An 8,091-nucleotide genomic window follows, 5' to 3' on the forward strand; every position below is an offset into this window, starting at 1 on the left:
CTTTTGTGAGTGTTGGACCAAAGTTGGCAGGAGAAATTCCTGATCAATTGTCATGTGAAGATTGGAATGATAACCATTAAAGGAATCCCAACTCAATGTTCCTTACAGCTGTGGAAGAAAAATAATTTATTGATATAGTAAATAAATGTAAATACACAACATCTACTGACTGCAATAAAGTTTATATAAATTAATTTGTAATTGAGAGGATCTTAAATCCAATTACATACATTTGAAATTTATCTTTTCAAACTGTTAAATTTCCAAAACAAAAAGAAAATAGCTAAAGTTGTGCCACTGTATACAAATTTACACAAATTACAGGCCCGTTTCTCTTCTTCCACAATTTTCTCAAATTTAAGAATTTCTTTTTAGATTTGACAAATCTTTAGATAATCATTTAATACTTTTAAAGTCAATATGGATTTAGATCAAACAGCTTAATGTCTCTTGCATTAATTGATTCTATTGAGGAAATTACAAAAGCTATAGATATAGAATATTCATCTTCATGTTTGGATATTGTTTGTGGTGTCCCCCAGGGGTCAGTACTCAGTCCAAAATTAGTTTTTCTTTATATACAAATAATTTATATTTTTTGTAAATTAGTTATTATTTGCAAATGACACAAATATGTTTTTTTTTCTTGAGGGGGTTTGGATTGGAGACTACGAATTCAGAAATGTGCAAATTAAAAAGATGATTTGATGGTAAAAAATTATCATTAAACATCAATAAAACTAAATGTATGTTCTTTGGTCATTTAAAAAAAGAGTACACAAGTTCAGATACATGTAGATGGTGTAGAAATATAATGAGTTTATGAAAATAAGTTTCTTGGGGTGATAATAGATGATAAAATAAGTTAGAAATCTCATATAAACCATGTACATAATAAACTTTCTTAAAGCCTTGCAGCACTGAATGAGAAACGAACCTTCTGAACTAGAATTTTTCTCCACATTCTTTTTTGTGCACTCATATTACTATATTTAAAATACTGTGTTGAGTTTTGGGGTAATACTTATAAAAGCAGACTATCATGACTATTTTACAAAAAAAGAGTAATTAGGATCATTTACAATACCGGTTTCAGAGATCATTTTAAAAATCAAATACATACAATTTTATGATTCGGTTAATTTTCAATCCGCACAAATAATGTATAAAGCAAAATACAAACCTGCTACCTGGCAATATTAAAAAATATTCAAGGGATATATAATATTAGGGGTGAAGGTAACTTCAAACATCTTTGTGCCCGTTCCATTTTTTTGTATTTCTCATCAACTATTTATTTATTTTCTGTATTGTTGTTGTGTTTTTGTTTAGTTTTTTCTAGTTTTGTTTAGTTTAGTTCTATTTGTTTTTTATTGTTTTTGTATGGCGATAAAAACAAATCTATGCAGCAAATTAATTAATAAACTAATATACGTTTATGGTAACATAATTATGAAGATAATAGGTAGATAATATGATGATTAAAATTGAGTAGTGGAGAAGGGATAGGACCTAATAAGCTGTTGCTTCTTCCTACTCTTTTTTGGATATGTATATGTTAAGATAATTTTTTTATTATAAGCAAAATTGTTATTATTTTGACATGTTAAAAATAAAGCTTTTCATTCATTCAAAAAGTGTTTTTTCCATTTCCTGAAAAACAGTGAATTTGGACATCCAAGATTTCAGAAGGACAGCGACGGAATTATAATTTGATATAGTAGTGGCCAAAAGTGATGTCTGTGGGGGCATATTTATATATACAATATTTGCATTTAATGTCCCTTCAGGTCAGAGTAAGCCACATGGGTTGTATGGTACAAAAAGGAGAAAATACTAAATTGTTTTCTATTTATTGGACAAAAGTATTTTGCAACGGAAAAAAAGGTGCGACATCACTTTTGGCCTCGACTGTATTATATATATACTTGAAAGAATAAAGGTGTGACGGGGCACACCTGACAAGACAGAAGTAATTTGCCGGCTGATACGTCACGCACCATCTGCACGCACTTCACAAATTTGAACTATCCAGACACGGCGCAAGTCGGCGGGGTGGCAGCCATTGGTGGAGTGTCACACGGCCCATTGAGAGGATTTATGCTTGTGTACTTTATTCTGTTTTGTATAAACAACGGCGCAACGCACTACCTTTATCGGCTGCACCACGTTCTGATTATTCCACCCTAAAGTCTTCCCATCTGTCCACGATCCTGTGGCCTGAGCCTCTTTCAGAAGCCTGACAGGGAGTATCCGTGGAAAAAAGTAAACTAGTAGGGGGCCCTCATTTCACACCAACCCTCGATTGTGCCCTTCCAAACCAAAGCACTCTTCTATAGCTTTTTGATAGGCTTTCAATCCCAGCCCCACTGACAAGGTTTTCTTTTGGAGGAGTAGGAGTTGTGGCTTTTTTTTGGGGCGGTGGGGTGGTTGGGGGGTGGCTTACCGCAGAGACTTAAGGGAGAGCAGAGGTGATTTTTTTTAGATGGGAGGGGGCAATGGTGGAAAGGAAAAACTGCAGCAGATGGGGCTGATTGTGCTCCTTACGCAAATTAAGGAGAGAGACATCTGCAGCCGAAACATACTGGTGGTCTGGGGCAATTAAGGCAGGGGTACGAGGCGGAGGGGTGGGGGCAGTGTGGAGCGTTGGACAGGGGAAAAGACAGTTCTGCCTGTCGGTGCATAGGCTCACATTACAATGAGGCTGGCTACAATAGAGGGAGCCGTCCAAGTGAAGATGGGGGGGGCAACTGGGGGGTTGAAGATTAATGAACGGAGAAGCCCGCAACAACACTTTGTACAGGCAAAATAAGAGGTGGAGCCTTCGGGCTGAATTGAGCCCGAGTTATAAAGTGTGTCCTTTTTGGCCGTCTTCTCCCATTTGAGCCTCGGGGTCATTTAAAGAGGTGACAGGATAGCTTAGATGTGCACTGTTGTGAATTTAATGCGGACTATTTTTCCCCATTTTTGGGGGGCCCGCCCCCTTCAGCTCTGGAGAGGTGACGTGACAAAGCGGGGTCATCCTGAGGATTAGACCCCTTTAACGTTGCCTTTATTTATCGACTGGGCGCTGAGGGGGAAATTTGGGCTGAGGGAAGAATGCCGCCATGGTGTTTACCGGCTCATCCCTTCAGGGATATGTGTGCAACAATGCAGCCCCGTTGCACATTTGCATAACTTGCTCTCATCTAAACAGGCTCAAGTTGTTTTAAATAATTGGGGCAACTAACAGGATGCAATTGTTTTGTAACGGAGGTTCTCTCAGTGGGTAACCAAAGACAAATCATATTCTCATTAGCATGCACGCATGCCGCCATCATGAAAAATGTGCAGGTGCACCTTTTTATCAAGTTCACGTAGAAATGTATTTAAGCATGTTTTCTACGGATCAGAGCTATTTATTTACATGGATCTTCACATTTGTTAAGCCACAGGTTAATGCGAAACATTTTAGATGTTTATTTTTCTGAAATGCCCACTCAAGAATTGCTGACAATTTGGATTTTGTTGATGTAATGAGTGACAAACTGTGTTTGGAGAAACACTGTTCAAACATTCAATGGTCCCACCCGGAGATTATTTTGACACTTTATTAAAGGGTTTTTTATACATTTTATTTAGATGCTGCTCTTTCATAGCTCCAGAGATGTGATGGAGTTCTCAATTGTTTCATTTAAGTATCAAATTTGTCTCTGAAAATGCAAAAGTGAAATAAATCAGAAACAAATGAGACAAATAGATTATACAAATACATGTTAAAATACATTAAGAGTATTCAGGTGTAAAATGAATGTAGTTTGTAAAGGTAAAATAATCTGGATTTGGTAAAGTAATTTGACGAGTTTGTAATAAAATCTTTAAAAAAAGACTTTTGGTTGCAAATTTGACAAATCTGACATTGCTGAGATCTCTAAAGAAACTACAATAGAGACATTTGTGACATTTCCAGGTCATTTCCATATCTGAGAGAAACTTAAGCAAACATTTTCTGTTTTTATGCATAGGAGAAATAACTGACATGTTAAAGATCACACCTTTATTTTTATTTTTTTCACAGACAGTTAAGTCACATATAATATCACCTTTCATTATAGACGCTTTCATTGGATGTACTCACCTGGCCGTCTGTGTTTGGTTATAATATAACAATCATTTATTATAAAATCTTGTTAATATTTGATTGTATATTAATCCTATTGAATTAAAACTAGTCAACAGTATTGGTTCTTTACACTGTTCTACCGGATGTTACATTTAAGCCACATAACACACATTTTGTTGCCGCTGAAACCATCTATATGACAAATTATCAACATTTATTTAAAGAAAATATGGTACACGTGCAAATTTTAAACAAAACCATGGACAACAAAAATGATTGTGACACTTTGCAAGGTGTCAGAGGAACATGTAAATAGTCAATAATGTGATAACCCTGTGTGAACTTAAGGGGAACTCACTTTATGCATTCACTAAAAATAACCTTGACACCAGTTGGTTAAAAACGACACTTAGAAAAGTAGTTCGATCTCAAAAGTTAAGCATAATTTCTTCGACAAATGTCGCTATTTTGTAATTGCATATAAATGTGATTCAATGTCCAAATTTGTTTTGGATTTTACGATACTGTTTACATACTAGACAAGTGTATTCACATTAGTGTATTGTTATTATAACCACTGTTGCCCCCTAAATCAGTCCAACTGTATACCAGGCCGAGTCATATTAAACCAAGTCGAGAGCTTTGGTTTGTGACTATCCAATCCTAATTGCTAGGCCAAAGGACAACTATGGTGGAGGTTATCTGAGAGGCTGCCTCGTCTTTGAAGAAATGCAACTCGGACAAAAGTCCCAATTACTCCCAATTGTCGTGGGTCTCCGAAAGATTGAAACGAGATCCCGGTCTGTGGTAATCCTGCGGTTTCTTCGCCTTTCTGTAGCTTCCACCTCACTATTGGGTCAGACACCCCGAGTGTGAGGCTTATTTCAAAAACACTATTAAATGGGTCTGGAGTCCCCCTTCAGATTCATGCTGAAGGAGTCTGCTTTCAAAGACACACTAGAGGATCCTTTTGAAGACGGAGCGGACAGTTCACAGCAGCCTGAGGTTACTCATCCATGGACTCAATGAATCCTTTCAGAGCGGGGTACTCATACACAGACAGACTCAACAATAAGATGTTTGCTCACAAGAGGCTGCCCGGCGCAGGAAGACCTACACCCGTGTATTACATCACTTGACAACTGTCCATCATCTCAACATTAGCTTTTAAAGCGATTCACCGGGCCATTAGAGAAAGTTAGCGGCACTTGACTATTAGAGGTCAGCGATGCATCCCAATGATCTTCAAATATCTGCCCTTGTGTATGTGCGGAATGTGTTTGTCACACAAGCATTACATTGGCGAATAAATCTTTCTTTTCTTTAGTCATACAGAATTGATAAATTAAGTTTTACTCTAAAAAAGGAACAAAGGCACACTTAGGATCCGGTCGAGGCCCAAGCGGCTCGCACACAACTTCATGATTTAGAGCTTTTTTGTCCCCTTGTTCTCAATGAAGGCCTAAAACCCCGAGGATATTTTTCCTCCTGCTTTCGGACGAGCTGATGTTTCTTATAATTGTTCACTGGAGTGAATCGCGCACCACAAAACACTGCAGCACATTGAGACCACTAGCAGAGGGCACTAGGAAGGTGACGAATTGGCAGTGAGAATGAACTTAATCCCCTAAGCTCTTGTTGGGGCTTGTCTTTGCTGTCCCTTCTTCCCCAGAAAAGACCCCAAACTTACAAAGCAACTCAAACAAGAGGTCCACTCTGAGCAGGCTGAATGCTCACAGAAATAAAACCCTCGCACACATCTGTGTGCTCTTCCGAGCGTGTGGGAAATGAATGGAGCTGCAATATTCCTGTCAGATTCTGAGATGATCAGTTTGGAAAACTGATAGCAGGAAAGAGTCAAGACAGGATATGGCATGTCACTTGCAACTAAATAGAAACTGTTACTTATTTATATAACATTTTGTACGCGGTTTGCAATTTTTGCTGAAAATGCAATTTAAAACTTTTCTAGAAACAAATGTGATTAGATAAATATAGAAAGTTAAAAAAAATCACAACTATAAAATAAAACACACATTTGGTAACGGTTGGTTGTCAGTTAAGGTTTCACTAGACTGAATGAAATGTTTGTTGTAGTTATTAAGAAACTGTAATTGGAGTTACAGGGTTGAAAAATGGATCCTTGAAAAACACAGTGAACGTTGTAATTTGTGCAAGAATTAAGGAACCGAGTCATTTGTTGAAAATAACAATAGCTAGAGTTGCACAGATGGACACAGCAAAATAATTCAGATTTTTTTATTTACTAATTTCTGTCGACTAAACAACAAAAACATGGAATTTGTGCATGTTATGTTTCTGGAAAAAAATACATCTTTACATCAATACAGCCTCATATATGAGCCACAAATATAAATATAACAAAACTTGCCTAAAAATGCGAATTGTTTAGTGTCTTACGCCGGCATGACTTAACTTGTGTTGAGGAAAATATTCTTCGTTAATAAAAAGTATAAGAAATGATTTCCTATAAAACCTAATCAAATCAAACATAAAGAACATCAGCCATTTAAATTATATTATCATCATCTAATATAATAGGGTTAATATATGTTTAATTTATAGCATGTACAATATTGCTACATATTAAATAGATATTTCACTGATTTGGACATAAAGATAGGGATAATCTTCAGGAAACCAGAGGCTGTTAAAAGCCTAGATAATAAGATTACTCTAAATCCAATCTCCCCAGAAGCCACGTTTGATTGACTGATCTTCTACCAGACTGACATGTTTGCCCTCATGAGCAAAAATGATATCCAGAAAATCGTCATTATTATGCCATTACCTTAAATCTTTTTTATAGTAATATCTGAAGTAATTTAAATACATTTAGACATCGTTTTATTTATTTGATCATCTTTCTGATACATGATTCAGTAGTAGGATTTAGGAAAGTAACAAAATTATTATTACACTATTAAATCTCAATAATTATTGACATTCACTTTATTTGATGTTTCAAGCTAAAACATAAAATCCATCACAGCTTTTCAGGTGACACATTGGGTTCGGTGAGGCTTTCAATTTCATGATTCTCATAACTAGCACATTATTTATCTTTAGTAAACAATTAGCCAAGTTTTATTATTGAACACAATATTTGGTAAGTGCTGGAAAGGCACCCAAAACACATACATTATACACATCAAAAGTGAGATGTCAACATTTTAAAAATCACGTATCTAATTTAAAATAAAATCTCTTTCAGTGTGTTTGAATTGAATGTTCAGTGGCAGTGTTCAATTATTTATAAAGAGAAAACGTTTGAAGAAAAGAGATAATTGTGTTGGTAAAATAAAAGAGAAGACTGGGGTGAAATCAGATATTTATTTTGTTATTAGACTTTATACATGCCTTGAATAAATGCCTGTAAAGAGGAGTGAAAATGTGGAAAATGCTGAAGCAGATTGTCAGGACATGATGTGTGCTGTATCTATACTGCCCTCTATTGTCAAACCTGAAAATAATTCCAGTGATTGACTTAATTTTTTCCTTCACTTCTGTGGTTGATAATTCTTCAAATAGTCTATATAAATAATTCAATAAATACAATAAACTGTATCAAAACAGTTTGAAGTCTCAGGAGAACTGATCCCAAACAGCAGTCATTTAATTTTCTGTATGTAGCCAAGGAATACCGACGTAAATGTTTTAACAAGACAACTGTTTATGCAATACACACAACACGCATTCAGATTCATGTCTTACTGTCTTATAGAAAAAACTGCATTACTAAGCCAAGAAACAATAAAAACAGTTGTTAAGATTAAAACAAATGTAATTTCATCTTTAGGTACAAATAATACAATAATACTTATAATCCTTATTGTCAAATGGTGAAATGCACAAAAATGCAGAGAGGTCTGTCGTGTTTAGTGTGACAAAGAGACGCTGCTATATATATATATATATATATATATATATATATATATAGCAGTTTTACAGACTTGTATCTTAATTTT

The sequence above is a fragment of the Barbatula barbatula genome (assembly GCF_947034865.1).
Source record: "Barbatula barbatula genome assembly, chromosome: 18".
NCBI lineage: Eukaryota > Metazoa > Chordata > Actinopteri > Cypriniformes > Nemacheilidae > Barbatula > Barbatula barbatula.